The sequence below is a fragment of the Pseudorca crassidens genome, chromosome 19 (assembly GCF_039906515.1).
Source record: "Pseudorca crassidens isolate mPseCra1 chromosome 19, mPseCra1.hap1, whole genome shotgun sequence".
Taxonomy (NCBI): domain Eukaryota; kingdom Metazoa; phylum Chordata; class Mammalia; order Artiodactyla; family Delphinidae; genus Pseudorca; species Pseudorca crassidens.
This window is the reverse complement of record NC_090314.1, coordinates 17,227,940-17,242,412: the sequence shown is the minus strand read 5'-3', so window position 1 is coordinate 17,242,412 and position 14,473 is coordinate 17,227,940. Positions and strand designations below refer to the sequence as shown.

The 14,473-nt window shown below is 39.9% G+C and overlaps 1 long non-coding RNA gene across 1 annotated transcript in view; it reads left to right on the top strand.

The window, feature by feature from the left end:
* Window positions 1-14,473, top strand: part of LOC137212695 (uncharacterized) — a 38,309-nt gene that overhangs the window by 708 nt on the left and 23,128 nt on the right. The window contains exons 2-3 of the long non-coding RNA XR_010937587.1: window positions 7,360-7,494; window positions 11,520-12,739. This is a non-coding gene — a long non-coding RNA (uncharacterized lncRNA). The remainder of the gene's footprint in view (window positions 1-7,359; window positions 7,495-11,519; window positions 12,740-14,473) is intronic.

The window sequence follows — 14,473 nt, the reverse complement described above, 5'->3', positions numbered from 1 at the left end:
CCCCGCTCGCGGCAACTAGGGAAAGCCTGCGCGCGGCCAAAAAACCCAAAGCAGCCAAAAAAAAAAAAAAAAAAAAAAAACCAACAACATAAAAAACATACAATTGCTCATTTCGAGGAAACTACCCATTCTGGGCTTCATGGAGTCAGTGAGTGTCTCCTACCTAGCTAAGGGAAGTGACAGAAGTCAGTCTGATGCATCGATACTGTTTGTCCAGCCCTCTACAAAACCTTCAAATGAGCGGGCCCTCGTCCCCAGGCTTTCAGGATAACTGAGAAGTTTAACAAGGTTTTGAGATAGTGAAGCCTTTTTATGTTGTTTTTCGTGCTCTAAAATCTCAAACTTTAGTGAGATGTTGGGATGGGACCCAAAGGTGATGAAACAAATCCAGATAGATCTACCACTGAAAAGCCTGACTCTGCTACTTAGAGCAGTGAGAGTCTTCTGTGGAACCTAGCATGTAGGTCCTAGATTGAAAATAATCTCTGATTCTAAGGAACTCTAATATCTGGGGAAAAACCATACTCAGACACCAATCAGTCATTTGAGAAATCACAGTCTCTGTGTCCCTAGAGAGACCTAGCCAAAGTTTGGGGATATGACATAGCAACTGTCTCCAACAGGGCCCATCAGCTGTCCCATTCTGAGAATCTTCTGATGTCTGAAGAAAAGGAACAGGTTGAAAATTATGCTGAAAGAAATCATTGGTCCTTTCACAAAATGATGTTCACGCATCCTGCCCAATTCAACTCAAAATTTTATTCAATATCTACCATGTACAGTCACTGGGCAAACTGCTGATGATATGGAGACCTTAAGCTTAACCTTGCCCTTAAGAAACACACAATGTAATGAAAAAGATGCAAAATAACTTTTGGAGAATCTGTATTAACATAACAGTAGAGATGTAAAAGCAGTGAGGAAGGAGCTGTTAGTTGGACCAGAGGTGCCTGAAAAAAGGGGTCACAGTGAACATAGTCTTAAAGAGTGGATGATGGGCTTTCACAAGGCAAAACACAGAGGAAGGGCATGCAAGGCACCAGCAAAGGCACTGGGGCATTAAAGCATGTGGCAAAATTATGTTCAAGGAACTGTGCATCATAGTCTGATGTGGTTAAGATCAGGGAAGGTGTTGAGATCAGGGACAAAGTGTAGGACTGGGAAGGTAGATTTGGGCCAGAATATGAAGGCTTTTGTATGCCATGCCTGAGTATCTGGACTTTATCTTATGGTTAACTAGAAGCCAATGTAGGTTTTTGAACAAGGGAACCATATCCTCATTTCTATGTAAAGAAAGAAATGCAAGAGCAGTGGGGAGAGTGATTTGGAGGGGAGAGATTCTGGACCTAGGGAAACTAGTTAGAAGGCTAACCCAGCAGTGCACTTGGGGGATGATAGAAGCTTTAAACTGTGGAAAAGGAGGAAGCACAGATAATCTGGAAGTTTTCACTTGAGGAGTGGATGCATGGTGGTGTCCTTAACTTAGAGAAGGAATACAGAAAAATGGATATGTTTGGGAATATGCAAGTGAGTGGGTAATGAAATTAGTTTGGGCCTTGGCAAGTTTGGGATGCCCACAGGACACCCAGGAAAAGAAGTCCAGGAGGCAGATTAAAAGATGTCTAGAATTACACAGGGCTTCGAACCATGGAAGTCAACGAGGTTGCACAGGGAAAGAGAATAAAGAAGAAAAAGATGAGCACCAAGATTATACCCTGGGCAGCTGCATGCTGTTGTGCAGGGTGTTAATGGCACAAGGGTACCAGGCTGAGTGGGGTGAATGGGACCTGAAGCCACATGCCCTGGCCCAGGGCTGCGCCCAATCAGAGTATGGTGAACCTTTTACTGCTTGTTACAAGGATGCCATAAAGGGGTACCATTAACTCTGGAAATAGTGGCATTAAAGAATGGGTGAAGACAGAGAAGCTAGCAGTAAATCACAGAAAGAGCACTGAGAGAGGGAGGAGAAGACCCGTAGAATTATGCCCTGGAATCCCAGGAAGGCAAGGAGAAGATGGTGAATGGGACTGAAAGCTCCAGAAAAGTTTGGTAACTACGTCAGAGGCAACCTTAGAGAGGACAGCTTCAGTGAATGGTGGGGTGGGCAGAAGCCGCCACACTGCAGTAAGTTGAGAGGGAAGGAAATACCAGGGAAGGTCTTTTGGGAGAAAAGGAAAACTAATGTCTACCTGGAGAGTGAAAGGCAGGAACCAGTACAGATGAGAGATTAAATATGTGGCAGAGAAGGTACCATGGCTAGAATATAAGCACTGGAAAAGAGGAGGGATGGAATCACTGGAGAAGGTGGAGGGGCCAGTTTTACTGCTACCCTTTTCATGCCAATGACTACATTTCCCCACCCCGTGCCCAGAAATTCCTATCATCATCACTTTGCCAGGTCTCCTGCTCTGCCCTCATTGCCAGGGTGTCACCCTTAGTACCAGTTTCCCACCGAGCAACTCAAACCCATACACTCGGCCCGTGTGTGGGCACGGAGAAGAAGAGCAGAGGAAAGCTGGTTTTGCAATGGGTCTGCCCCAGATGACCAAGCCAGGAAGACGTTTCCCTAAGAGTAGGATTGTTCAGACCTACCCCTGTAACTCCATCCAGAAAAGATACTGTTGAGCCCTGTGACATCTCATGGAGCAAAGCTACAAGAAGCAGGATTCTAGCATGAATTCACACTTTTAGAAAAGAAAATGCATATAAATTCAGTGAGTGGCATCACCTGCCTTTGCAGATATGCCTTCTGCCTGTTGCTTCTATGGGGCTTCCCTAGTTAAACAGATCCAGTGTCAAGGCAAGTTAAAAAATAATACTAAAAATATGTAGAGAGCTCCTCAGCATCAGTAGGAAAAAGACAAAAAACCCAATAAAAAATGGAAAAAAGACCTAAACAGGCATTTCACACAAAAGGAAGAATGAATGGCAACAGTAATGTTGGAAATGCACAATAAAATTTTAATAAGATGCCATGTTATCTCTTGATAGGCAAAAGTTTTAAAGGCAGGTATTAAAAAGTAATATTGGCAATCGTTACATACTGCTTGAGGAGATATGAATAATATTACCAAGTTGGAAAACATTTGTCAAGTTGAAGATGCAAGTACTCTATAGCCCAGAAACTTTATTCGTGGGTTTGTATTTGAAAACTACAGTGTCCAGTATGGTAGCCACTAGCCACTAGCCACTTGTGGCTATTTAAATTTATTCATTAAGATTAAAGTTAAAAATCTACTTTCTCAATAGTAGTAGTCACATTCCAAGTGCTCAGTAATGACGTGCGGCTACTATATTGGAGAGCATAGATATAGAACTCTTTCATCATCAGAGTAAGTTCCATTGGACAGCCCTGCCCTAGAGAAATTCTTGCATACGTGCCCTAGGCGTCACAGTCATGACTGTTTATGTGAGCATTGCTGGTGATTGCATAGAACCTGGAAAAAACCAAATAGTTCATCAACAGGAGTGTGTGTGAATTGTGACATATTCATACAATGGACTACTACAGAGAAGATGAAAATCAACGTGGGTGAATTTCAGAAACATAGTGTTGAGTGCAAAGAGCAAATTGCAAAGCAAATGACACACAACCACTTTTTAAAAGTTCAACAACAAACAAATTTACATAATGTATTGTTTAGACATACAGACATACGTGGTAAAAGAATTTGTTTTTAAAACAAGGGAATATACAAGCAGCTCATGCAGCTCAATATCAAAAAAACAAACAACCCAATCCCACTACTGGGCATATACCCTGAGAAAACCGTAATTCAAAAAGAGTCATGTACCACAATGTTCATTGCAGCTCTATTTACAATAGCCAGGACATGGAAGCAACCTAAGTGTCCATCGACAGATGAATGGATAAAGAAGATGTGGCACATATATACAATGGAATATTACTCAGCCATAAAAAGAAACGAAATTGAGTTATTTGTAGTGAGGTGGATGGACCTAGAGTCTGTCATACAGAGTGAAGTAAGTCAGAAAGAGAAAAACAAATACCATATGCTAACACATATGTATGGAATCTAAAAAAAAGTTCTGAAGAACCTAAGGGCAGGACAGGAATAAAGATGCAGATGTAGAGAATGGACTTGAGGACTCGAGGAGGGGGGAGGGTAAGCTGGGATGAAGTGAGAGAGTGGCATGGACATATATACACTACCAAATGTAAAATAGATAGCTAGTGGGAAGCAGCCGCATAGCACAGGGCATAGCACAGGGAGATCAGCTCGGTGCTTTGTGACTACCTAGAGGGGTGGAGTAGGGAGGGTGGAAGGGAGACGCAAGAGGGAGGAGATATGGGGATATATGTATATGTATAGCTGATTCACTTTGTTATACAGCAGCAACTAACACAACAATGTAAAGCAATTATAATCCAATGAAGATGTTAAAAAAAGAAAACAAGGGAATATTAAACATCGAATTTAAGGTAGTGTTTGCCTTTGGGAAAGAGACACAGCCAGCTTCAAAGGTATTGGCAATATTGCGTTTCTTAAACTGGTGGTGGGTACGTGGGTTTTCATCTTATCTGTTACACCTGATTTCATACGTTATCCATATTTTTGTATATATGAAATATTTCTTCTTAAAAAGGTCACTCTAGCTGCAGTGTAAATGAGAGACTGAAGGGAGATGGGAATGTAAGCCAGAGACCTGTTAGGAGACTATAATTGTCCAGGCAAAAGGTGACTGGTGACCTTGATCAAGAGGGCAGCAGTGGAGATGAAAGGAAGTAGATGAAAATGGGATATGTTTTGGAGGTGAATCACCCTAACCCCAATCCTAACCCTAACCATTATGCTCTGGTAGAGGTTTGCATGGTGTAATGTGGAGCATGAAAGAGGAATATGTAAGTCAGACCGGGAGGTTTAGGGAGAGCTCCTTGGAAGAGAGGAGAAATGATTTGAATTTGGGGCACTTAGGGGTTTGTTAAATGATAATGATTGAGGAAAGGCATTCTACCTGGAGGTAATTCTTCTTTTAAGAAGAATTTAAGGCAGCAAGTCTCTGTCTGGGAACTGAAGACACTGAGCATGGTTGGAACTAAAGAGCGAGAAGGCAGGGGCCAAACGCGGAGAGCCCATTGTGTCCATTGGGGGTTAAGACCTTATTCTGGAAGATGCAGGGAAATTGCCCTTGTTTTTCTTTCCTTTTGCCAGATTCTTGTGAACAACAACAAAATAAGGAACCGATATAACGCTGTGAAGATCTAGCCACAAGGAGGCCCTAGCTGGGCTACTCTGAGAATGCTTCTCTTTGAACTAATCGTTTTTAGAAAATGATCACCCGTGATCACCAAAACCTAAATTGTAGAATCACAGAAAGATTGAGATGAGTATGAAAGGAAAAGAAAGGCACATGGAAGAGAAAATGATAGAGATGAAAAAGGAGAAATTGGACTTGAGAGAAAATAATAAGCATCATTGGAGACCATAGATCCCGGTTTCCTTTTAGGAATGCTGTTAGACTGGTTTTCCTTAATGGTGCAATGAACAAAACCAGAGCTTTCTTTATTTCTTCTTTTGTTCATGAACTACATTCTTTGCTATCTTAAGCAAATATTTAAGTGTAATAATTATGACATTCTTGTACTCTTTTCAGAGGTGTTTCTTGAGACAAAGTATAAAAATCTGAGAAATATAGTTAATACGAAGGAGGTGGTGACTCAAATCTACCTTTTCTAATGCACATTCTTTATAATATTTTCTCATCAGATTCCCATTTGTGCATCTCATTCTATTTTTCTTTCATTTAATTTTCTTTCTTCCTTGTTCCAAGAATAATTCATCAGATAAAAGTAAAACTGGACACATTCACAGGGCAAATAAAAAACTAAAAGAGGATAACATGCATCTCACCCTGAAAGTAGATGAAAAACTTGTCCTCTCTTTTAAGGACTAAAAAAAGAAAAGAATATGTTCCTTAAAAGCTCTCTGTTAGAAAGCCTGGTTTCTTCTCTTAAATAAGAAAAGCAATGTGGAGTTAAGAGGCAAAGGTTTGAAGTTCATTCGACCTTGTTTTTAAGTCCCAACTCCTGTTTATAGGTGTAAAAAATCATTTAATCTGAGGCTCAGTTTCTTCTGTAAAGTGGGATAGTAGCTATAATAGCTAAAATTCAGTGAGTGCTTAGTGTGACTTACAGTGTACACATCTCAGCTCATTTAATCCTCATAGTAACCATAAGTCAGGAGGTAGATTCTATTTCTATCCCCATTTTATAGATGAGGGAATGCAGGAACAGAGAGGTTAGGTAACTTGCCTATCACCACACAGCTAGTAAAGTGGTAGAATTTGGATATATACCTAGGTAGTCTGATTCCAGAGACTAAGAGTTCAGGCTCTCTAAGCCTAAGGATCAAAAGATATAATGTAAGTGAGAGAATTTTGAAACAAGTACTTGAGACATGTCAGTTTAAATAATAAACTTGCAGATTTATAAATTGCTGAACGTTATTTTTCAATTTGCAATGAAGTAACCATTGTGGATATTCCATTTGTGGATGGTTTAGTTTTATGGGTGCTTTTACTCTAGGCTTTGACAAATAGAACATAATCAGGAAGTTTTTCTTGGGCCCATACATATGCAGCTGTTAAGTTTTCGCATTGGCCCATTTTAATTGGTCTAATATAGGTAGAAAATCAGGATAACCACTCATCATGACAAAACAAAGTCAATGATAGAAGCCTTAATAGCTTAATAGATGCTTAACTTTTTTTTAAATTAATTTATTTTATTTATTTATTTTGGCTGTGTTGGGTCTTCGTTGCTGCACACGGGCTTTCTCTAATTGCGGCAAGCGGGGGCTACTCTTCATTGCAGTGCGCGGGCTTCTCATTGTGGTGGCTTCTCTTGCTGCAGAGCATGGGCTCTAGACGCGTGGGCTCAGTAGTTGTGGCTCACGGGCTCTAGGAGCACAGGCTCAGTAGTTGTGGCGCACGGGCTTAGTTGCTCCGCAGCATGTGGGATCTTCCTGGACCAGGGATCGAACCCGTGTTCCCTGAACTGGCAGGCAGATTCTCAACCACTGCGCCACCAGGGAAGTCCCAAGATGCTTAACTTAATAGCATTGTGGAATCATAAAACACATTATGCCTACATCTAGAGTGATTGAAAGAGGTTGTGCAGAAATCTTAAGCAGAAATATGAAATTGTTAATAAATCGTTAAATATTTTCTTAAAAACAAATATGATCCACATGTCAGATTGGGGCAAAGTCCTTTAGACTGGTGATTTCCAAGTGAGCCAAGTTTGTTATTAAACACTTTTATGAGTACCATAACTATAAAATTCAGGAATTCAAGGCTATGATTCTTTATCGACACCAAAGTCTATATCCTCTTTAGTGCAGTGTTTTAAATGATGCCCTTGAGCTGCCTATAAACTGCCTACAAATGACAGCTGGAGTGAAAAATGACCTGTTTTGGGATGAGAATCTGTTGCAAGAGGAACATACAGTTTGCAGAATGACGCACAAGGAGGTAAGGCTTCCTAAGTTTTGTTACCATTAAATTATTTTTTTAAATGTCAGTCATATAATATGAGGACTTGCAGGATCTTAGAGATTATCTTTTGGTATAGTCCCTTAGTTCAGAGTCTCTGAAAGATTATGTGACACCCTTGAGCTGAGCAGCTCTTTAGTGGCTGAGCCAGGAGGAGAGGCCTGTTTTTCTGTTCGTACATGTGGTAGCTTCATGTACATCTGGTAGCTGAAACTTTTCCATGAGCAATGTTGAATATATGCAGCAGAGTTGCGTTACAGCTATAGGAATCCAGCTACTCCCTTTGACCCGGCTCATGTTCAGTGATACAAGTGGGTTGCAGCTTACTCAGAGATAAAGTTCCAAAGTCAGGCAAAAATAGACTATAGTCAACACTATCCTTGGAAATTCTTTGGGAAAGTATCACTTCAGAGACCCAAACACCTCCTCTTAATAAGCACTGCAGGGCAGGTTTCTATTCCAGTATGGGAAGAGATTGCTGTTTCTTCGGTTGAGAACCAAATGAAGTAGTTGACAAATCTGTGAGCACTAGATTCTTCCTCAGCACATGAGATGCTCACACTTTGAGAGCCATGAGGGAATTAACTGGGACTGGCCAGGGGAGCTGATTCTCCTCCTCATCTCATGCTCACTTCAGGGCACATGTTCTTTCAGTTGAATGGCAGGTCTCATTGCAGGCACTTTTAAGTTGTTCTTCCTGTCTGTCTGTCTCTCTCTCTCCGCACCCCTCCTTTTTTACCCATCCTCTTTTTCCTCCCTATCTCCTAAATCTAATTTCGATTTGAATTCAAATGTTAAATGTGTTGCTTATAGGGATTAAATGAGTTTATATATGTTTGTTCCTGCCATGTAGGAAGTACTATATAAGTTAGTCATTAATGTAAGAGGCAATTTTGTCTAATGGTTAAAGACCCAGGAACCATACAACCTTGGTCTCAATTCTTATTCAGCCACTAACAAACTGTGTGACCCAGGACGTGTGACTTAAATTCTCTGTGCCTCAGTTTTCCTCCCCTGTAAAATGGGTGTGATAAAAATAGGACCCTTCTTATGTGATTGTTATAAAGATTAAGTAAGTTATACATAAGGTGCTTAGCATAGTACAATATAAGGGAAGTGTTTATTGGAGTATAACTATTGCTATGTGATGTCACTATACTTCAGGTAACTCAGAGAACTCAGTTTTGAGAAGTTCTAAAAATTACATGTGTTAGTTTAATTTCTCATCTCCTATCTCAATTCTTACTGGCATACAGTGATTACCCATAAGGCAAAAGGGCTGAATGATTGTCCTGTACAAAACCGAGAGCAATTGTAGTACTCACCTAGAGCCAAAATCATCATAAATAATGATATCACTACCTGTCTCACAGAGTGACTGTGAGGATCAAACAAGACATGTGTAAAATGTTTTATAAACTATAAGGTAACATGAAAATGTAAGAGATTGCTGTTAATACCTATAATTTAAACAGAGGCTGACACTATTGTTACTACCAAGATTGCCCAGAGAAATAAAGACAAATAATTCATGAGTTTCCACAGCAACACTTTAGGAATCTGTTGGCAGGAACACCAGATCTCCAATTTTTTCTTAATATGTACACAATCCTCTGAGAGCACAGGTTTTTGAGAATTCACAGTAGTGTCCTTCATGTTTTCTAGTATTACATACAAAAAAACTACCCATGATGTTTGCTATACAACAACCTTGATGTTTCAGAGATAGGCTCTTGAAACAAGATTATATGAGTGTTAAGGAATTTGTCATTAACATATAGATTTTATTTTCTGTAGTTGCTGGCATGAGATTAAGTATAATTTGTCTTTTTTAATAAAATGAAACAAATGAATTAATTTTTTTCTAGCTGCACTACTGCTGCCCTATTTCCTTAAAGATGTGTTGTCAATAGATGTAAGTCTATTCCGAGGGAAAATTATGATTTTACTGCAGGTTATTCAGCATTTTATATGACTCAGGGTCCCTGGTGGGAGGGATGGGGATTATTATGAACTTGCCCTTGAAATTAAGCAGTATTTCATTAAACTAGATTAAACTTTCCCCTGAATTCTTATTATAATGAAAGTTTTCTGAGTATTTGAATTATGCCAATGAAAATACCTGTGTTAGTCAGGATAGGCTAAGTTATGCTACAGTAACAAATTAACCCTAAAGAATAGTGGTTTAACACAAGGATCTACTTCTCACTTACATGTGAGCAGGTAGCTCTGTTCTACATCATTATTCAAATCCCAGACTAACAGATGTTCTCCCCAGTTGCCATGTCAGAGGAAGGAAGAAGTGAAAGACTATGCATCCCTTCTGCTTTGCTTTGTCTGAAAGTGACACCGTTAATTCTATCCATAGCCCCTTGACTAGAACTATTCACATGGGCTAGTTAATGGCAAGCGAGCAGGGAAATGTGAAGAGCACAAGGATATTCAGTGAATGATGAATATCTCTGCTACAACCCCCAAACTCCTAAAGCAGTAAGATGTTCTCAATCGCTTTCTGGTAGCTTTATCCTAATCCTTAGTCTCCAAGATACTGCAATGTAGAGGAAGGAGCATGGACTGTGGGGTCAAACTGCCTTGAGTTCAAATCCCAACTACACCTCCTGCTAGTTGTGTGAGTTTGAGCATGTTGTTTTGTTTCTCTAATCCTCAGTTTCCTCATCTGTAGAACGGGGATTCCAACACCTACCTGTTAGGGTTGTTGCAACAACAGGAAATTATGAGAGAGGTGGTTTGTCTTTATTATTCAACTTTTGCCCCTTCTGTGATAGCTTCTCTCCTACTCCAGGTCCCAGGCTTTGGATCAGCTTGGTATGAATTCCAGCTTAGTCCCTCTCTATTACTTAGTTAAGCATTCTGAGCCCAAGTGTCCTCATCATCAAAGTTGAGACAATCATGACTACTTTGTAGGGTTGTTCACAGGATCAAGTAATGCAGGTAAAGTCCTCAGCACAGCGCAGGCATACTTTGTTTTATTGCCCTTCGCTTTATTGAGCATCACAGATATTGCGATTTTTACAAATTGAAGGCTTGTGGCAACCCTGCATCGAGCAAGTCTATTGGTGCCATTTTTCCAACAGCATTTGCACACTTTGTGTCTCTGTGTCACATTTTGGTAATTCTCACAATATTTCAAACTTTTTCATTATTATTATATTTGTTATGGTGATCTGTTATCAGTGATCTTTGATGTTACTTTTGTAATTGTTTTGGGGTGCCACAAACTGTGCCCATATGAGACAGCAAACAGTTGATAAGTGTTGAGTGTGTTCTGACTGCTCCATCGACCAAGCTGTTCCCCTGTTTCTCTCTCTCCTCAGGCCTCCCTATTCCCCGAGACACAACAGTATTGAAATTAGGCCAATTAATAACCCTACAGTGCCCTCGAAGTATTCAAATGAAGGGAGATGCGCGTATCTCTTACTTTAAGCTTAACGAGGAAGGCATGTCAAAAACCAAGATAGGGGCTTCCCTGGTGGCGCAGTGGTTTAGAGTCCGCCTGCCAATGCAGGGGACACGGGTTCAGGCCCCGGTCCAGGAAGATCCCACATGCCGCGGAGCGGCTGGGCCTGTGAGCTATGGCCGCTGAGCCTGCGCGTCCGGAGCCTGTGCTCTGCAAAGGGAGAGGCCACAACAGTGAGAGGCCCGCGTACCACAAAAAACAAAAAAGAAAACAAAACAAAAAAACAAAAGATCAGAAACTGCTTCGAAATATTTCTAACACTTTTGGGGATTATACTCATAATCTAATAAAGATTATGAACTAGCACAATCATTACTGGGGCCAACATTTCAAAATTCGCCAGTCAAAGCTAGCACCAGGAGAGTATTATACACATAAAATTGAGAAACAGATAAACTTTACTTCAGAAAATAACAGTCCTACAGCGTATTGCTCTCATTATTTAGCTAGTATAAGGCTCAATCTGTCTCACTGAGGCATGTATCTATCTTTGCGCTATTAACATCTTATCTGAAATGCTTTCCAGTTTTTTGGTACCTGTTGAAAACCTGTGCTCTATAAATGGAACAACAAAGCCTGGATGTCAGCACATCTGTTTACAACATAGTTTACTGAATATTCGAAGCCCACTGTTGAGATCTATGGCTCAGAAGAAAAGATTCCTTTCAAAATATTGACAATGTTCATTGACAATGCACCTGGTCACCAAGAGCTCTAATGGAGATATACAATGAGATTAATGCTGTTTTCATGCCTGCTAACACAACATCCACTCTGCAGCCCATGGATCAAGGAGTAATTTCAACTTTCAAACCTTATTATTTAAGGAATACATTTCATAAGGCTATAGCTGCCATCGATAGTAATTCCTCTGATGCATCTGGGCAAAGTCAATTGAAAACCTTCTGGAAAGTAGTCACCATTCTAGATGCCACTAAGAACATTCATGATTCATGGGAAGAGGTCAAAATATCAACATTAACGGGAATTTGGAAGAAGTTGATTCCAACCCTCATGGATGACTGAGGGGATCACGACTTCAGTGGACAAAGTAACTGCAGATGTGGTGGAAATAGGAAGAGAACTAGAATTAGAAGTGGAGCCTGAAGATGTGATAAATTGCTGCAATCTCATAATAAAACTTTCATGGGTGAGGAGTTGCTCCTTATGGATGAGCAAAGAAAATGGTTTCTTGAGATGGAATCTACTCCTGGTGAAGATGCTATGAAGATTGTTGAAATGACAAGAAAGGATTTAGAACATTACATAAACTTAGTTGATAAAGCAGTGGCAGAGTTTGAGAGGATTGACTACAATTTTGAAAGAAGTTCTACTGCAGGTAAAATGCTATCAAACAGCATTGCCTGCTACGGAGAAGTCACTCGTGAAAGAAAGAATCAATTGATGTGGCACACTTCATTGTTCATTACTGCCTTATTTTAAGCGATGGCTACAGCCGCCCCAACCTTTCAGCAGCAACCACCCTGATCAGTCAGCAGCCAAGAACATTGAGGCAGGACCCTTCACCAGCAAAAAGATTACATACAACTCACTGAGGCCTCAGATGATGGTTAGCATTTTTCAGCAATAAAGTTTTGGGTTTTTTTCTCTGCTGCACCCCGCAGCATGTGGGAATCTTATGTCCCCCGACCAGGGATCGAACGCGCACCCCCTGCATTGGCAGCCCGGAGTCGTAACCACTGGACTGCCAGGGAAGTCCCGGCAATAAAGTATATTTAAATTAAGGTATGTACATCGTTTTTAGACATAATGCTATTGCACATTTAATAGACTACAGTGAAGTGTAAACCTAACTTTTATATGCACCGGGAAACCAAAAAAATTTGTTACCCACTTTTTTGAGATGTTTGCTTTATTGCAGTGTATCTGCAATATCTCTGAGGTATTTCTGCAGAACTAACTGTCCTCTGATTTGGTTCATCGTGATCATGCTTGAGCTTCGGGGAATAGTAGACTATGAGTGAAAATTACAAGAGCTGTTTCACAAAAATCTCCATGAAACAATGAAAGCCCAAGTCAACACCAGGTTTTAACTTACCTAACAGAGAATGACACATATTGGGGTGAGAAGATTCTTCTACTCCTAGATATACAAGATTTTTTTTAAGTTTTTTTAAATTAGGAGGACTACACATAAAAATCCAGATTTCTGACTTCTCTTACAGAATCAGAAGACCTGTCCCCAGTGGTAACTATCAGCCCCCTTTTAGACATAGATGTGCTATTTGCCACATTCTCCACCACTCCCTATTGTTGTACATCTAGCCTGCTTCACTCATTGATCTGCTTGACCCCTGTAAGAATTTGACTTTATGACCCCTGGCTAATAGGTTCAGGAAAGTAGTCATGATCATGGTGATGAGAGGCGTAAAGTTGGTGAACTATTTGGTAATAGTTGTAAGCTATTTTCAATGATTCAAAAAGCCTGATTGCAATGATTATATCGTTAACCTCTAAAAAACTGCACAGGTTAACTATAGTACGAGATTTATTTTCTTTTAAATGGAATTACATCAAGTGGGTAATTGTATTGTCATAAAAGAAGCTTAGACTGACAAGTAGGTATTATTGATAAATGTTTTTTAAATTGGGAAAACAGATGACTCTTATTTAATAAGTAAAATTTGTTTGATAGACCAGTTCTTTCAAAATATGGGGCCCAAGAAGGAGAAAAATAATAATTATGAAAATTGTCCTTATTGATAAAAAGGTTGAGAGGGGAGCAACTGGATTTTTCTGTCACTTCTCCACTGGTATTTGTAGTCCAAAGGGTCAAAACCAGATGAGGGAATGTTGGAATTCCCCGTACCTCACAGTAGGTAGAGAAAACACTGGGGAAAGGTTATGGGGTGTCTTTATTTTTTTAATTTTATTATTTTTTAATTGAAGTATAGTTGATTTACATATGGGGTTTCTTTTGAATCCTGGAATTTCACATCTTTCTAAGACAGGCTCTAGGCTAACTTCTAATTTTAAATAATAGACATAGTTTTAGTACAGACTCTGTTTCAAAACTGTAAGGCAAAATGAGAGGCAATGACTATTTATAATATTGCTGTGCTCTGTTAAAACTAGTTAAGGTTCCTTCTCTGTGCTAATGTACAAGGTCATTGTATTTAACAAGGGTGAAGAAACTCTTTCCTGATGACCTGTAATTCTCAAGGATATTTATATGTCCTAGAACAAAGCTGATTCATAACTCTGCTAGGCGGGGCAAAGGTATTACATTTTCAGTCTTTCTTGCCAACTCCTTTAGACATTAAACTATGTGGGAATCTTTTTAGGATCACAGAATTTTCAAGCTAAAATGAAAATGCATCTTAATCCTCCTCTTAATCCAACCTCCTTATTTTCCAAAGGCCCAAGAGAGGGAAAAGCACTTGCCCAAGGTAACACAGCCAAGACTGGAACTCAGATCTCCTGATTCCAAGTCCAATTAAAAAAGTTAAGTTTTTCTGT